The following is an 18,677-nucleotide window of genomic DNA, read 5'->3' as shown; positions in this document are numbered from 1 at the left end:
TAGAATCTGGTTTCATGAAAAACAAACTGTTGAAACTTGTCAAGTTTCACCCGTTTGTTTTTCGTGAAACAAGATCCTAGTTGGCAAAAATCGAGTAGGCCTTGTTATGACTATACTAGGCCGTGGTATTTCACATATTACTATACTAGTAGGCCCAAGGCCTACTATACTCATATTTGAAATACCACGGCTTAGTATAGTCATTCCAAGGCCTAGTGTAATAACTTTTAAGTTGGAATGGAGCAGATTACATTCATCCACTCAATGCTGACTTGTATTCCCCATGGACTTTCATTGGGGTTGGGTTTTGAGGGTTGTGTTTTGAGAAAATCACATACTTTGTTTTCAACTAGTTGCACAATTTTCTCTTGAAAAAAAATGGTTTCATGATTCATGGCCTGCAGCTTTGCTCGTTCCAATATATTTCACGCAGACTAGCAATGCTGCATTTTAACTCATATGTGTATTTACCTGCCCAGGTGTTTGAACATCAAAAAATTCAGTTATACATGGGAAGTTTTTTATTTAATTGGAGTTTAAAAAATATAGTGCACTCAGTAATGGTATCAAATAAGGTTTTTTATTACCATAAACAAACAAAAACATTACACCATTTCATCTTGCCAGTGCACCCGTCCTACATCAGAAATAAAGTAGGCCGCAAATTGGTCCCTCATTTGGCCAACTTCAACGGATGACCTGAGAGTGTGCTGAGTGAATTCAGGCAATGGGTTAGGAGCATCATCGTCCAGTTCAAAGGTCGGGTGCTCTTTAGCCATCACAAAGTTATGTAGAACCACACAGGCCTTCACCACCTCATCGACTGTTTCAAGTTTAAGATTAATGGCCGTGCCCAGAATTCGCCATCTGGAAACAAGAATCCCAAAAGCACACTCGACAGTTCTTCTGGCCCTGGTCAGCCTGTAATTAAATATTTTTTTGGTGTGGTCCAAGTCCCGGCTGGAGTAGGGTTTCAGTAAGTTTCCGCACATTTGAAAAGCCTCATCGCCAACCATTACAAAGGGCAGTGGCGGAGCTTCGGTGTGAGGAAGAGGCCGTGGCATAGGGAAATTAAATTGGTTGCCATACAACCTCCGGCCCATGTCTGAGTTTTTAAAAGCCTGTGAGTCATTACCACGGCCAAATGCTCCAATGTCCACTGCTACAAACATACATCCGGCATCCGCAATCGCAATGAGTACTATTGAAAAGTACTTTTTGTAATTATAGTACTCAGATCCCGTTCTTTGGGGTTTGATAATCCGTATGTGTTTAACATCAACAGCTCCCAAACAGTTGGGAAAATTGCATACTGTCCAGAATTTGTCAGCAATTTCCATCCACTTTTCAGCGGTGGGCAGGGGCATAAATTCTGGGCAAAGAACATTCCAGAGAGCCCGGCAGGTGTCAGCAACAATTCCAGACAAGGTAGAGATTCCAATACGGTACTGGAAGTGTAGTGAAGATAGGGTTTCTCCAGTCGCCAGGAATCTGTGAACAGACAAAGAAGTAAAATTAATATTTATGTATATTATTTTAAAAAACTATAAAATAAAATATTAGTACATTCACGAAAACTAATTACCCAAGGTTTTTAATACTAAATTTAAAAAAAAAACATCAGACCGCACCCCTTGGTTTTTAAAACATACCGTAATGTCACCAGTAGCCGTTCCTCAGGAGGAATCGCACGACGGAGCTGTGTGTCCTGTCTCCGGATGGATTGTTGGACACGAGCAAGCAAATCCATGAAACTTTCGTGGGACATCCTGATATAATCTGTAAATTTCTCCGGGTTTGCCTGTAGCTCGCTGTAGAGGGTGTGGTATGCCCCACGGCTCTCCCGGAGTTCAACAATCGGATGTATCCACATACACCGCCATCTTCGCTGCCTCTATCTCTTCCTTTGTTCATGGCAAGCAACTGCATACGCCTGAGCCATCGCGATGTCCAAATCCAAGTTGAAGTGAAAACTCTTCCAGCGCAGATCCATGGTCACGAGAAGAATCAAGCAAATGTGAAGAATACTGTAGACAGGGTCTATATATTAACATACCACACCCACAATGAAGTCCCATTGGTCTTGTGTGTTGTTGAATGGTTGTTTTTTCATTTTTGTGGGGTTTTTCCAAAATCTGTAAAAAAAACGCAAACGCACAAAAAACGCATACAAACGCGCAAAAACGCTGCGTTTTTTTCCTGCATGCGCATAAAAATGCTTGAAAAAAACGCAGCGTTTGTATGCATTTGTATGCGTTTTTTTAATGCTTTTTTTGCGGGAAAAACGCGCTGCAAAAAAAAGCAAGTGTGAAACTAGCCTTACTACTTCCTGGGAAGAATAAAGCAATTAATGTTCTGAAAAAAACAAATGAAAATGTGTAGGACAGAAAATATATACATGTGCTGTGCTGCTGAGTGGACTACAAGTTCCAGACACTCCAAGAGAGGGCTGCTGAGCCGAGAGAGGGCTGTCATTAAGTCCGAGGCTGCAGATAAGGCCATAAACACAATTTCATAGTTTGACACAAAAGCTTAGTTTTGTGTTTTCCTTACTAGCCTCAATTGCTTATTGTTTTTCTGATTTTGTCTGTACGGTTATCCCCATTGAACATCTGGTGTTAGTTCCTGTTTTCAATGTCTAGAAAATACTGAAGAGCCAGTCTGGTTCCCACTGGCTGGCTCACAGGGGTTACTAGGTCATTCTGAGCAATTTGATTACAGAGTTGATTATATATGCAAGTGAGATCTACAGTACAGACCAAAAGTTTGGACACACCTTCTCATTCAAAGAGTTTTCTTTATTTTCATGACTATGAAAATTGTAGATTCACTTTGAAGGCATCAAAACTATGAATTAACACATGTGGAATTATATAATTAACAAAAAAGTGTGAAGCAACTGAAAATATGTCTTATATTCTAGGTTCTTCAAAGTAGCCACCTTTTGCTTTGATTTCTGCTTCGCACACTCTTGGCATTTTCTTGATGAGCTTCAAGAGGTAGTCACCGGAAATAGTTTTCACTTCACAGGTGTGCCCTGTCAGGTTTAATAAGTGGGATTTCTTGCCTTATAAATGAGGTTGGGACCATCAGCTGTGTTGTGCAGAAGTCTGGTGGATACGCAGCTGATAATCCTACCGAATAGAGTGTTAGAATTTGTATTTTGGCAAGAAAAAAGCAGCTAAGGCTACTTTCACACTTGCGTTTTTTTGTGGTGCGTTTTTTGCGCACACAAACGCATGAAAAAATGCATACAAACTGCGTTTTTTTCAAGCATTTTTATGCGCATGCAGGAAAAAACGCAGCGCTTGTATGCGTTTTTAGCGCATTTGCGGTTTTTTGCACATTGTTTGTCCTCACCCAAAAAAAATCTAGATAACAATCTTGCCACACACACGACCAATGGGACGTCAGTGGCGGTGTGGTATGTTAATATATAGACCCTGTCTACAGTATTCTTCACATTTGCTTGATTTTTCTCGTGTCAACATGGATCTGCGCTGGAAGAGTTTTCACTTCAACTTGGATTTGGACATCGTGATGGCTAGGGCATATGCAGTTGCTTGCCATGAACAAAGGAAGAGAGAGAGACAGCGAAGACGGCAGCGGCGGCGTATGTGGATACATCCGATTGTTGAACTCCGGGAGAGCCGTGGGGGGTACCACACCCTCTACAGTAAGCTACAGGCAAACCCGGAGAAATTAACAGATTATATCCGGATGTCCCAAGAAAGCTTCAGGGATTTGCTTGCTCGTGTCCAAGAATCCATCCGGAGACAGGACACGCAGCTCCGTCGTGCGATTCCTCCTGAGGAACGGCTCCTGGTGACATTACGGTACGTAATATTTAAAAACCAAGATGTGGGGTGATGTTTTTTTTTTTTACATGTACTATTCAAAACCTTGGCTAATTATTTTTCGTGAATGTGCTAATTTTTTATTTTATAGTTTTAAAAAACCATATACTGAAACTAGAGTTGAGCGACTTTTGGTTTTTTAGGGTCGCGTTTCGTTTCGTGAAACCCGACTTTTCCAAAAGTCGGGTCGAGCAAGATCGTCCGATTATAGGGAAAAGTCGGGGTCGTCCCGAAACACGAAACCCAATGTAAGTCAATGGGGAATAAAAGTCGGCAGTGAGAGGAGGACAGGAAACACACCTACAGTGCCCATTTGAATGCCAAAAGCATCAATTCTTCTTACTTAAGCTTGTCAACCTTAATTATAATAATAATAAATTTTATTTTTATAGCGCCGACATATTCCGCAGCACTTTACATTTCAGAGGGGATTTGTACAGACAATAGACATTACAGCATAACAATAATCACATACAGTAGATTATAACAAATACCAAGAGGAGTGAGGGCCCTGCTCGCAAGCTTACAGTCTATGAGGAAAGAGGTAGACACGAAAGGTGGGTGGTAACAGTTGCCCTGATTGTATGGACCAGCCATAATGTTAAGTGTGTAACAGTACAGACACAGAGGGCTAATGGATGCATAAAGCATGTGGGAAACATGATGCTGGGAACCTGGTTATGGTAAAACTTTTGGCTCTGCCACACAGGGATAGGTTAGGTTAATGTGTTGAGGCGATAGGCCAGTCTGAATAAATGTGTTTTCAGGACACGCTTAAAATTGTGGGGATTGGGGACTAATCGTATTGACCTGGGAAGTGCATTCCAAAGAATTGGCGCGGCACGTGTGAAGTCTTGGAGACGGGAGTGGGAGGTTCTGACTATTGAGGATACTAACCTCAGGTCATCAGCAGAACGGAGGGCGCGGGTAGGGTGGTATACTGAAACAAGGGAGGAGATGTAGGGTGGTGCTGAGCCATGGAGGGCTTTGTGGGTGAGGGTAATAAGTTTATACTGAATTCTGGAGTGGATGGGTAGCCAGTGTAATGACTGGCACAAGGTAGAGGCATCAGTGTAACGATTGGTGAGGAATATGATCCTGGCTGCAGCATTCAAGACAGATTGGAGAGGGGAGAGTTTTGTAAGAGGGAGACAGATTAGAAGAGAGTTACAATAGTCGAGACGAGAATGAATAAGAGAAACAGTAAGAGTTTTTGCAGAGTCAAAAGTAAGAAAAGGTCGAATTCTAGAAATGTTTTTGAGGTGCAGATGACAAGAGCGAGCCAGTGATCGAATGTGGGGGGCAAAGGAAAGCTCGGAATCAAGTATGACCCCAAGACAGCGGGCATGTTGCTGGGGAGTAATAGTGGAACCACAGACGGAAATGGCAATGTCGGGTGTAGGTACATTAGTAGCGGGAGGAAACACAAGGAGTTCAGTCTTTGACAGGTTCAGTTTCAGATATAGTGAGGACATGATATTAGACACAGCGTTTAGACAATCGCCAGTGTTTTCTAGAAAGGCTGGCGTGATGTCAGGAGAAGAAGCGTATAATTGGGTGTCATCAGCATAGAGATGGTAATGGAAACCAAATCTACTGATTGTTTGACCAATAGGGGCAGTGTACAAGGAGAAGAGGAGGGGGCCTAGAACCGATCCTTGAGGAACCCCAACAGTAAGGGGAAGGTGAGAGGAGGAGGAACCGGCAAAAGAAACAGTAAAGGAGCGGTCGGAGAGATAGGAGGAGAACCAGGAGAGAACGGTGTCCTTGAGGCCAATGGAATGGAGCATAGTGAGGAGGAGCTGATGATCCACAGTGTCGAATGCTGCAGAGAGATCCAAGAGAATTAGCATGGAGTAATGACCATTTGATTTAGCTGTTAGCAGATCATTAGAGACTTTAGTGAGGGCAGTTTCAGTGGAGTGTAAAGAGCGGAAACCGGATTGGAGAGGGTCGAGAACAGAGTTTTCTGAGAGATAGCGGATAAGACGGGAGTGGACCAGGCGTTCCAGGAGTTTAGAGATGAAGGGAAGATTAGAGACAGGTCTATAGTTAGCGGCACAGTTTTGGTCGAGGGATGGTTTTTTAAGTAGTGGATGTATGATGGCATGCTTAAATGAGGAGGGAAAAATACCAGAAGAGAGAGAGAGGTTAAATATTTTAGTTAGGTGAGGGGTGACAGCAGGGGAAAGGGACTGGAGGAGATGTGACGGAAATGGGTCACTGGTGCAAGTAGTTGGGCGAGAAGATGCAAGGAGCCTGCTTACTTCTTCTTCTGTGACTGGTTCAAAATCAGAGAGTGAGTTAGATGCAGTGGGGGAGGGAGGACAGTGCATGGTATGAGGGGATTTGGAGATAATTTCCTGTCGGATCTGGTCAATTTTTTCTTTGAAGTAATTGGCCAGATCGTCAGCTCGGAGCTCCGTGGTTGGGGCCTGTACTCTTGGATTGAGTAGAGAATGAAAAGTGTCAAAGAGACGTTTCGGGTTATTGGACAGTGAGATGATGAGGGTGTTGAAATAGGTTTGTTTGGAGAGGTGAAGGGCAGTGTTGTATGTTCTAAGCATAAACTTAAAATGGATGAAATCTTCGTGTAGATTGGATTTTCTCCACAGACGTTCGGCGCACCTGGAGCACTGCTGCAGGAAACGTGTTTGCACCGTGTGCCAGGGTTGTCGCCGTCTGCGTTGTGGTGTTCTATTTATAGGGGGTGCAAATTCATCCAGGGCAGTTTGAAGTGTTTCATTGTAATGCTTCAATGCAGAATCAGGACATGAGAGGGAGGAGATAGGGGCCAATGAAGACTGCAAGTTCTTCAGAAGTTTCTGGGTGTTAATGGCCTGTATGTTTCTATAAGTCTGGACAGTGGGGGTGACCTGAGCAGCCTGGCAGTTCTTTATAGAGAATGAAAGAAGATTGTGGTCAGAGAGCGGGAGAGGGGAGTTTGCAAAATCATCCACTGCACAAAACCGAGAGAAGACCAAGTCGAGGGAGTTTCCGTCTTCATGCGTTGGAGAATTAGTAAGCTGCGAAAGGCCAAATGAGGAGGTTAGAGATAAAAGGTGAGTAGCAGATGGGGAGAGGGGAAGAGCAATGGGGATGTTGAAATCTCCCATGATGAGGGTAGGGATGTCACAGGAGAGAAAATGTGGAAGCCAAGTGGCAAAATGATCCAGGAACTGATGGGAGGGGCCGGGAGGACGATACACCACCGCCACTCGCATGGAGAAGGGGGTGTAGAGTCTGACGGCATGGACCTCAAAAGAAGGGAAGACAAGTGAGGGTACTTGAGGGATAACCTGAAAGGTACATTTTGGTGATAGGAGCAGACCAACGCCTCCACCAGCTCTATTGTCTGATCTTGGGGTATGAGAGAAGTGTAGCCCCCCGTATGAAAGAGCAGCAGCAGCGGTAGTATCTGACTGCTGGATCCAGGTTTCAGTAAGAGCCAGAAGGTTAAGAGAATTAGAAAGGAAGAAGTCATGAATGAAGGAGAGTTTGTTACACACTGAGCGAGAATTCCAAAGTGCACAATTAAGAGAGACAGATGGCATGCAGAGAATATTAATAAGATTAGAGGGGTTTCTGAGTGTAGCAGTGGGGGGGTTTGACTTTCTATAACATGGGGGACCAGGGTTGGGAGCAATGTCTCCTGCAACTAGGAGAAGGAGGATAGAAAGAGTGAGCAGATGGTTAAGTGATTTGTGAGAGCGTCTCTGATGTTGAATGGTGGGACTGGCTGGATCTGTGCAATTTAACAATGTGAAAAGAGCATGAGTGCTATACATAGGAGAGGAAAGAAGCGAGGGGCCAATATGGATGGAGTGTGGAGAGTTAATGCCAGGGCGGTGGATGTGTGTGAATGCAGCGGCCAGGATAAAAATTACACAAATGCATATGGTATATATTTGTTGTACTCCAAATGTACAGAGAGTAGATGTATATAAATGTCTTACCTGTCTCTTGCCCTGTCTAACTGCCATGTTATAACTGCCAGAAGTACTTTGATACATGTACTTAGATTACATGTGCATAAATGCTCCCCCTAGCTAGGTCTGAATATATAGGAGGTTAAGGCTAAGTTTTTTTTTTTTTTTTTGTGGCTCTCTCTGCTCGTTAATCAATCACACTAAATTGAGACACCAGGACCCAATAAAATGTTGTGGTCAAATAAACACATGTCCAGCACTACATGGATCATAAAGCACTTTGAAAAGTTTCTTGACCTCACAACATAAGGGGACAAGCAGAGTAAGTTGAAAAAACTATATACCAGATATAAGCTTGCAGAGTTGAAAACACATAGATAGCATTCAGGATTAACTGCTTGCTGACATTGAATGGAGACACAGGAGTGGATTCAGAGCAGAGATTGGAAAAGCTGGTTACCAGATATAAGCTTGCAGAGTTGAAAACACATAGATAGCATTCAGGATTAACTGCTTGCTGACATTGAATAGAGACACAGGAGTGGATTCAGAGCAGAGATTGGAAAAGCTGGTTACCAGATATAAGCTTGCAGAGTTGAAAACACATAGATAGCATTCAGGATTAACTGCTTGCTGACATTGAATGGAGACACAGGAGTGGATTCAGAGCAGAGATTGGAAAAGCTGGTTACCAGATATAAGCTTGCAGAGTTGAAAACACATAGATAGCATTCAGGATTAACTGCTTGCTGACATTGAATGGAGACACAGGAGTGGATTCAGAGCAGAGATTGGAAAAGCTGGTTACCAGATATAAGCTTGCAGAGTTGAAAACACATAGATAGCATTCAGGATTAACTGCTTGCTGACATTGAATGGAGACACAGGAGTGGATTCAGAGCAGAGATTGGAAAAGCTGGTTACCTGTATGAAGAGAATAGAGATGCGTGTCACATTCATCCATGTTATAACTGCCAGAAGTACTTTGATACATGTATTTAGATTACATGTGCATAAATGCTAATTAACTTCATAATACAAGTTACGCACTGAAAAATGGGGGTTATTTGGCTAAAGTTGTGGGGGGGGAGGGCTGGCTGCAGGTTTTCATGTGCCCTGGGTGAAAGAGCGCCCCTTTAACACATACCACAACTCATCATGCTCCGATACGGCAGAGAAATAGCGGTATAGTACAATGAAAAATACCTAACTTTTTACATCTCATGACGAGGCCCATCTATTTCTCCATACAGAATCATTGGTCCCATATAATGTTTGAAACAGTATATGATGAGCTCCACATAATGCTACAGTATATGTTGGTCCCCATGGATGAAGCTCCACTGTCTTATGGGCCCAAATAATGCTCCAAACATAATGGGCCCCATTTCTAATGCTCTAGTGTATAATGGGCCCTGTAAATGCTGCTCCAGTGTCTGATGTCCACCTTTGGAATGTTCCAGTGTATGGTGGGCCCCATCTATCATTCTCCAGAGTATAGTGCTCCCCAAAAATTGCTGTCCCAACATTGAAAACAATCAAATAAGTCTCCTCGCTAGGGAATCCCTGTACTTGTCTGGACTCCTCGTCGTCCCCATCTTCCATCTCACTGCACAGTATTTCAACTTTGCAAGTGCTGTGATCCTGGGCAAGCAGGGGGGGCCCACTCGTTGGCGACGGCACTGGCACAGGGCCCCTGATAGTACGGTGGTGTGTCTGATGGCGGGTGGGCCGAACCTGCACTTTCATCTGCAGCTTCCTCTTTGTCACCGTGTAAGATGGAACTGTATATGGGAAGGGTAACCTGAGTTTCATCAGGGTCAGATTCAGGTCGTGTAGCGTGCGAGGGGAATGTAGTGGTCTGGGTCAATGTACCAGCAGATTCATCGAGCAGTGGCTGGGCATCAGTGCACTTGTGTCGCCCCCAGGAGTACGGTCGCCACAGTGGCATTACCTTCTTCCTAGGGAGTGTGATGTCATGCTTGGGAGCAACGAAGGATCTCTCTAGCAGGTTAACTGATTGGGCGGCGTTATTCCCACGAGTCATGACCCTCCAAACAGCGTTCATGAAGGCAAAGTGTTTGTTTTATGTGGGCAGTATGGTTGCAAAGCTGAACCTTAAAGGAATGTCCAGAAGGGCACCACTAGGAGTGGAGCCTACGGTTAAATTCGACTCCACCTGGGAAACCTCAACCATGCCAGCTACAGAACAGATGCACACATTGCAAGCTTAATTCCGTTAACGATCGAGACTCCGTCATGCCCCGCGGTCCGAGTCCGGCTTACTAGAGGGACACGTGAGGCTCTGGCACATGAGATTGGCCAATAACTGGTGTGTCATGCCCTTACATGTCCGTGGCTGCATGTGCGCTACACTGAAAAGGCCAGCGTTTGTCGCTTACAGGTGCAGATAACCCGCTGAACAACGTTAGTGATGGGGATCACTGATTACAATTATTACCCGCGAACAATGATTTCCCAGTAAGTGCAGGTCAACCGCAGTTCCGGAATTAGGCCTAACCGTCATTCCTGAAAAAATGAAAAACTTACGTGTGCAAACCACAGGTGCTGTAGCTTGCTTAACAGCTCGCCAGCCGTTCTCACGCCCAGTATGGATTACACGTGATTGCACAAAGGTGAGAAAGGGTACCGTATCCCCAGATAACATGTATGGATAGCGTACACATTCAAAATATATGTCTATACATCAGGAGGCAGGCTCAGACGGTGTTAGGCCCAGTATGGATTGCACGTGATTGCACAAAGGTTAGAAAGGGTACCGTTTCCCCAGATAACATGTATGGATAGCGTACACATTCAAAATATATGTCTCAGGAGGCAGGCTCAGACGGTGTTAGGCCCAGTATGGATTGCACGTGATTGCACAAAGGTTAGAAAGGGTACCGTATCCCCGGATAACATGTATGGATAGCGTACACATTCAAAATATATGTCTCAGGAGGCAGGCTCAGACGGTGTTAGGCCCAGTATGGATTGCACGTGATTGCACAAAGGTTAGAAAGGGTACCGTATCCCCAGATAACATGTATGGATAGCGTACACATTCAAAATATATGTCTCAGGAGGCAGGCTCAGACGGTGTTAGGCCCAGTATGGATTGCACGTGATTGCACAAAGGTTAGAAAGGGTACCGTATCCCCGGATAACATGTATGGATAGTGTACACATTCAAAATATATGTCTCAGGAGGCAGGCTCAGACGGTGTTAGGCCCAGTATGGATTGCACGTGATTGCACAAAGGTTAGAAAGGGTACCGTATCCCCGGATAACATGTATGGATAGCGTACACATTCAAAATATATGTCTCAGGAGGCAGGCTCAGACGGTGTTAGGCCCAGTATGGATTGCACGTGATTGCACAAAGGTTAGAAAGGGTACCGTATCCCCAGATAACATGTATGGATAGCGTACACATTCAAAATATATGTCTCAGGAGGCAGGCTCAGACGGTGTTAGGCCCAGTATGGATTGCACGTGATTGCACAAAGGTTAGAAAGGGTACCGTATCCCCGGATAACATGTATGGATAGCGTACACATTCAAAATATATGTCTCAGGAGGCAGGCTCAGACGGTGTTAGGCCCAGTATGGATTGCACGTGATTGCACAAAGGTTAGAAAGGGTACCGTATCCCCGGATAACATGTATGGATAGCGTACACATTCAAAATATATGTCTCAGGAGGCAAGCTCAGACGGTGTTAGGCCCAGTATGGATTGCACGTGATTGCACAAAGGTTAGAAAGGGTACCGTATCCCCGGATAACATGTATGGTTAGCGTACACATTCAAAATATATGTCTCAGGAGGCAGGCTCAGACGGTGTTAGGCCCAGTATGGATTGCACGTGATTGCACAAAGGTTAGAAAGGGTACCGTATCCCCGGATAACATGTATGGATAGCGTACACATTCAAAATATATGTCTCAGGAGGCAGGCTCAGACGGTGTTAGGCCCAGTATGGATTGCACGTGATTGCACAAAGGTTAGAAAGGGTACCGTTTCCCCGGATAACATGTATGGATAGCGTACACATTCAAAATATATGTCTCAGGAGGCAGGCTCAGACGGTGTTAGGCCCAGTATGGATTGCACGTGATTGCACAAAGGTTAGAAAGGGTACCGATTCCCCGGATAACATGTATGGATAGCGTACACATTCAAAATATATGTCTATACATCAGGAGGCAGGCTCAGACGGTGTCAGGCACAGTATGGATTTGACGGCCCAGACTACACAGCGGAGGAGCAGGGAGAGGTAAAGATTGCAAATGCTGGGGCCCTGCCCAAGCAAGGGGGGCCCACTCGTGGGCGTCGGTACTGGCACTGGGCTCCTCATAGTACGGCGGTGTGTCTGACGGCGGGTGTGCACCACCACCGTCAGAGACACTTGATTGCACTATGAAGGACCCTGTACCAGTGCCCGCGCCCAAGAGTCGGCCTACCCACCTGTCCAGGGCAACGGGACTCGCACGGTGTCGTGCGCTAGGTGGTGACCCCGGCCATGGGGGGGGGAGGCAGCACAGTTAGGGAGTTTTAGAAAGTGGCATATGTTGATGTTGGACATTCAGCTGATGCAAAAGGTGAAATAGGTCAAGTCCCAGGAAGAGGTGGACCAAAGCAAGCCATTTTTCTGTCACCCTATGTGTCATCAGAGGAAGGTGGGACAAAATCCTTGGAAACCCATGCGTGGTTCATTTTAATGAAGGTTAGATCATCCACATTTTGGGTTGACAGACGGGTCCTTTTTTCTGTCAGGATTGATCCAGCTGCACTGAAGACTCTTTCCGATAGCACACTTGCAGCTGGGCAAGCGAGCTCCTGTAAGGCATATTGTGCCAATTCAGGCCAGGTGTCCAGTTTAGCGGCCCAATAGTCAAAGGGGAATGACCTGTGTGGGAGAACATCGATATGGGAGGAAAAGTAGTTTGTAACCATAGTTGACAACTGCTGTCTCCTGTCACTTTCCATTGATGCAGTATTACCAGTTGTGTGAGCGGTACTTGAAAAATCAGTCCACAACATTGTCATGAAACCCCTGTCTCCAACGCCACTTCTGCTGTGTGCACCACGAACACCTCTGCCAAGCTGCCCCCGGCCCGCACGGCTCGTGTGAGAACCATCACCGCTGCTGTGTGCTGGGAATGCCTCAAGCAACCGATTTACCAGAGTTGTTTGTTTATTAGCTAATATTAGGTCAAGGTTCTCCTGTGGCATGATGTTTTGTAATTTGCCTTTATAGCGTGGATCCAGGATGCTGGCCAACCAGTAGTCGTCATCGTTCATCATTTTGGCAATGCGTGGGTCCCTTTTTAGGATCTGCAAGGCATAATCTGACATGTGGGCCAATGTTCCCGGTGTCACTGATGCACTGCGAGTGCTGGTTGGAGGAGCACTTTCTGGCAAATCCACATCCCTCCAGTCACGCACAAACCCTGTACCAGACCTTGCCACGCCAACATTTTCACTTGCCCCACGAGATGCATCCTCCTCCCCTAAGTAATCATCCCCATCATCCTCCTCCTCCTCCTCTTCTTCCTCCACCTCGTCCAGGAGAGGTCCCTGAGCAGACAATGGCTGAATGTCATCAAGGATTCCCTCCTCCTCTTCCTCCTCATCAACATTGGCTGCAGACGCCTGCTCCTTAAGGTGCGTCAAAGTTTGCATGAGCAGACGCATAAGTGGGATGCTCATGCTTAGGATGGCGTCGTCTGCGCTTACCAGCCGTGTGCATTCCTCAAAACACTGACGGACTTTACAGAGGTCTTTCAGCTTCGACCACTGCACACCTGTCAACTCCATGTCTGCTCTCAAAGTGCCTGGCCGTGTATCCTCCCACAAATGCATTATGGCCTGCCTCTGCTCGCACAGCCGCTCCACCATGTGCAGGGTGGAGTTCCACCTTGTTGCAATGTCGATAATGAGGCGGTAGTTGGGAAGGTGGAGCAATCGCTGCAGCTTCTGCATACGAACGGAGTGTACAGGTGACCGGCGGATGTGAGCGCACAGTCTTCGCACCTTCTGGAGCAGGGCTGTTAACTCCGGATAATTTTTGAGGAAGCACTGCACCACCAGGTTCAAGGTGTGAGCCAAGCAAGGTATATGGCTGAGTTTTGAAAGGGCTATGGCTGCCACAAAATTACGGCCGTTATCACAAACTACCTTGCCTGCCTCAAGATGTACACTGCCCAGCCATGACTCAGTTTGTCGCTTCAAGTACTCGGCCAGCACCTCGGCGGTGTGTCTGTTGCCCAAACACATCATCTGCAACACAGCCTGCTGACGCTTTCCACTAGCTGCTCGATAGGGGGACACATCGTGTGCAACAGTGGCAGCTGCAGATGCAGTGCTCGTACGACTGCGCTCTGTGGACGAACTTTCGCTTCTGGAGGAGGAGGAGGAGGGTCGAACGCCTACAGCCAACTGTTTCCTATACCGTGGGCTAGGCAGCACTGTCCCACCACCGCTGTCCCCTGTGGACCCTGCATCCACCACATTAACCCAGTGCGCAGTGATGGACACGTAACGGCCCTGGCCATGCCGACTGGACCATGCATCAGTTGTGAGGTGCACCTTTCCGCTCACTGACTGCTTGAGTGCATGGACAATGCGGTCTTTCACATGATGGTGGAGGGCTGGGATGGCTTTGCGAGAGAAGAAGTGGCGACTGGGTAGGTCATAGCGTGGTACTGCATAGGCCATGAGTTCGCGGAAAGCTGTGCTTTCCACCAACCGAAAGGGCATCATCTCAAACGAGATTAGTTTGGCAATGTGGGCGTTCAAACCCAGTGTACGCGGATGAGAGACTGAGTACTTTCTTGACCTACTCAGACTGTCTGGGAGGGTGAGCTGGACTTGAGAGCTGCATATGGTGGAAGTAGCGGTGGACAGGGCGGACTGAGAGAGGGTTGATGATGGTGATGGAGTTGGTGTTCTTTCTGATGGCCTAGAATCAGTCTTTCGCTGATATAACAGTGGGATTCCCTGACTGCTGTGGCCTTGCAACGACACCTCAACATTTGCTGCTGTGCTAACCGGTGGGCTTACAGTGGGGGAAACAATGTAGCGTTGCTGACTACCTTCGTTGTGATCAGTTGCACATGTGGCACTTGAGGTTTGGTGTTGTGTCCACGCTTGCAAGTGCATGCTGGTTAAATGTCTAAGCATGCAACTGGTATTCAAATTTTTCAGATTTTTCCCTCGGCTAAAGGTCTTTGCGCACTTCTTACAGATAACCTTGGCCTGATCATGAGGATTTTGTTCAAAAAAGTGCCACACTGCACTCTTCCTACTTTGGCAGACATTTTGCGGCCTAGCACGCTGTGATCTTTTGACCCTCTGGACAAGCTGTCCAGCAACTCTTTTGATATTTGGAACCTGTCTTTGGAGTGCTCCGGGCCTGCCAGATAACAGCTGTTGCGATGTCGATGTCTGCTGTGGATGCTCCTCATCTGAGCTATTGGAAGCAGCACCCTCTTCCCCCAATGGATGCCAATCTGGGTCAACAACTGGGTCATCCATCACCTCCTCTTCTATGTCATGTGCACCTTCCTCTGTGTCACCGTGTATGGTGGTATAGAGTGCGGGAAGGGGCACCTGAGTCTCATCAGGGTCAGAATCTGGCTCTGTACACTGCGAGGACAATGTAGTGCTCTGAGTGAATGTACCAGCAGAATCATCCATCAGCGGCTGTGCATCAGTGCACTCCATGTCAGATTCATGTTGGCCTGGGTAATTCACCATTTCACTTGATAATCCAGGCATGGTATGTGAAAACAGCTCCATGGAGTAATCAGTAGTATGGCCTGCGTCATCCTTCAATCTTGGTTTTGGTGAAGGACACAAGGAAAGGTGTGGTTCATGAACATGAGCCTCCAATGACGACTCAGTGCTTTTACTTTTTACAACTGAAGAAGAGGAGGCGATAGAGCTGGAGGCTTAGTCAGCAATGTAAGACAAAACTTTTTCCTGATGCTCTGGCTTTAAAAGCGGTTTGCCAACTCCTAGAAAACTAAGCGTTCGAGGCCTTATGTAGCCAGACGATGACGCAGGCTCAACACCTCCTGCATTCGGTCCTATTTTGCTCTTGCCACTACCATCAGATCCACCACCAACACCATCATTACCAGCTGCCAACCCCCGCCCAATTCCACGGCCTCTTCCACCAGCCTTCCTCATTTTTGGTAGAAATGTAGACAAAATCCAACAAACTATATAGTAATGTAAAACAAGGTACAAGGTGTCTATAGGACAGGGGAGATTTTGAATTTCTGCAAACACTTGTGGACACTGGACACTTTTGGATTGTGTGAGGCCCACTGATATCTGAGCGCTATGTGACAGGCTCGATGGCACAGCTGTGACCAAAGTGACTAGAGGATAAGGGAGATTTTGAATCTCTGCACACACTTTTGGACACTGGACACTTTTGGATTGTGTGAGGCCCAATGAATATCTGAGCGCTATGTGACAGGCTCGATGGCACAGCTGTGACCAAAGTGACTAGAGGATAAGGGAGATTTTGAATCTCTGCACACACTTTTGGACACTGGACACTTTTGGATTGTGTGAGGCCCAATAAATATCTGAGCGCTATGTGACAGGCTCGATGGCACAGCTGTGACCAAAGTGACTAGAGGATAAGGGAGATTTTGAATCTCTGCACACACTTTTGGACACTGGACACTTTTGGATTGTGTGAAGCCGAATGAATATCTGAGTGCTATGTGACAGGCTCGATGGCACAGCTGTGACCAAAGTGACTAGAGGATAAGGGAGATTTTGAATCTCTGCACACACTTTTGGACACTGGACACTTTTGGATTGTGTGAGGCCCAATGAATATCTGAGCGCTATGTGACAGGCTCGATGGCACAGCTGTGACCAAAGTGACTAGAGGATAAGGGAGATTTTGAATCTCTGCACACACTTTTGGACACTGGACACTTTTGGATTGTGTGAGGCCCAATGAATATCTGAGCGCTATGTGACAGGCTCGATGGCACAGCTGTGACCAAAGTGACTAGAGGATAAGGGAGATTTTGAATCTCTGCACACACTTTTGGACACTGGACACTTTTGGATTGTGTGAGGCCCAATGAATATCTGAGCGCTATGTGACAGGCTCGATGGCACAGCTGTGACCAAAGTGACTAGAGGATAAGGGAGATTTTGAATCTCTGCACACACTTTTGGACACTGGACACTTTTGGATTGTGTGAGGCCCAATGAATATCTGAGCGCTATGTGACAGGCTCGATGGCACAGCTGTGATCAAAGTGACTAGAGGATAAGGGAGATTTTGAATCTCTGCACACACTTTTGGACACTGGACACTTTTGGATTGTGTGAGGCCCAATGAATATCTGAGCGCTATGTGACAGGCTCGATGGCACAGCTGTGACCAAAGTGACTAGAGGATAAGGGAGATTTTGAATCTCTGCACACACTTTTGGACACTGGACACTTTTGGATTGTGTGAGGCCCAATGAATATCTGAGCGCTATGTGACAGGCTCGATGGCACAGCTGTGACCAAAGTGACTAGAGGATAAGGGAGATTTTGAATCTCTGCACACACTTTTGGACACTGGACACTTTTGGATTGTGTGAGGCCCAATGAATATCTGAGCGCTATGTGACAGGCTCGATGGCACAGCTGTGACCAAAGTGACTAGAGGATAAGGGAGATTTTGAATCTCTGCACACACTTTTGGACACTGGACACTTTTGGATTGTGTGAGGCCCAATGAATATCTGAGCGCTATGTGACAGGCTCGATGGCACAGCTGTGACCAAAGTGACTAGAGGATAAGGGAGATTTTGAATCTCTGCACAAACTTTTGGACACTGGACACTTTTGGATTGTGTGAGGCCCACTGATATCTGAGCGCTATGTCACAGGCTCGATGGCACAGCTGTGACAAAAGTGACTAGAGGATAAGGGAGATTGGATTGCTTTTAAAAAAGCAGTTTGCAGAGCAGTGGGTAAACAGCAATGCCAGCCTGTCAGGAAGCCTTAAAAGGCAGCCCAACAACCAACACCACTGATACACCACAATATAGCCTCCCCTTGCACTGCACACACAGTGACTGGTGTGTTGTGCAGGCCAAATTGCTAGCAGCAGAAGCAGTTTTTTTTTCTTCTCAGCAGGACAAAAAAAAAAAATTGGGATTGCTTTTAAAAAAGCAGTTTGCGGAGCAGTGGGTAAACAGCAATGCAGGAATGTCAGGAAGCCTTAGAAGGCAGCCCAACAACCAACACCACTGATATGCCACTATATAGCCTCCCCTTGCACTGCACACACAGTGACTGGTGTGTTGTGCAGGCCAAATCGCTAGCAGCAGAAGCAGTTTTTTTGTCTTCTTCCCTGCCTAACGCTCTCCCTACAGAATCAGCAGCAACCTCTCCCTATACTGAGATCGGCAGAAGTAAGATGGCGGTCGGCGTGCACGCCCTTTTATACCCCCTGTGACGCCCACCAAAGCAAGCCAATCACTTGCATGCCCTTCTGAAAGATGGTGGTGACCCCTGCCTATGTCATCACGTTGCCAACAGTGTCCGTGGATCCTGATTGGCTGAAAAAGAGCGCAAAAGAAACTTTTGAAACGCGACTTTGGCGCGTAAGTCGCCGACCTCGTGGCCGACCTCATCCTAGGGTCGGGTTTCGTTTCATGAAACCCGACTTTGCCAAAAGTCGGCGACTTTTGAAATTTTTCGACCAGTTTCACTCAACTCTAACTGAAACATTAATTTTACTTCTTTCTCTGTTTCGCAGATTCCTGGCAACTGGAGAGACCCTATCTTCACTACACTTCCAGTACCGTATTGGAATCTCTACCTTGTATGGAATTGTTGCGGACACCTGCCG

General features: G+C 46.4%; 2 protein-coding genes across 3 annotated transcripts in view; both read left to right on the top strand.

Moving 5' to 3' along the window:
* Positions 1-18,677, top strand: part of LOC141047266 (uncharacterized) — an 801,716-nt gene that overhangs the window by 48,437 nt on the left and 734,602 nt on the right. The window lies entirely within an intron of this gene.
* LOC141047237 (uncharacterized) overlaps positions 8,091-18,677 on the top strand; it is a 69,619-nt gene continuing 59,032 nt past the window's right edge. For both annotated transcript variants that reach the window (XM_073542223.1, XM_073542221.1), the window contains exon 1: positions 8,091-8,108. The gene's annotated coding sequence lies outside the window, so the exon portion shown is untranslated. The remainder of the gene's footprint in view (positions 8,109-18,677) is intronic.

This window comes from Dendrobates tinctorius, unplaced genomic scaffold, assembly GCF_039654945.1.
Source record: "Dendrobates tinctorius isolate UK_male_01 unplaced genomic scaffold, ASM3965494v1 ptg000126l, whole genome shotgun sequence".
NCBI lineage: Eukaryota > Metazoa > Chordata > Amphibia > Anura > Dendrobatidae > Dendrobates > Dendrobates tinctorius.
This window is presented reverse-complemented; position numbering and strand designations above follow the sequence as displayed.